Source organism: Eimeria mitis, genomic scaffold (genome assembly GCF_000499745.2).
Source record: "Eimeria mitis Houghton genomic scaffold, Emh_scaff1764, whole genome shotgun sequence".
NCBI classification, from domain to species: Eukaryota; Apicomplexa; class Conoidasida; order Eucoccidiorida; family Eimeriidae; genus Eimeria; species Eimeria mitis.
Window position 1 is genome coordinate 4936 of NW_013570081.1, and position 237 is coordinate 5172.

Below are 237 nucleotides of genomic sequence, written 5' to 3' on the forward strand. Positions count from 1 at the left end.
AAACACTAATCAACTCTCCGTCGCAGAATCACCCGTCATGTGTAAGGCGATAGGGTCTAGGGTTTAGGGTTTAGGGTTTAGGGTTTAGGGTTTAGGGTTTTTTAGGGTTTACTAGGGTTTAGGGTTTAGCACGGTTCAGTAGCGTTTAGGGTTTAGGGGTTAGGGGTTAGGGTTTATGGGGAGGTTTAGGGGCTTGGAGAGATGCTGCTGCTGTTTAGGGTTTAGGGTTTAGGGTTT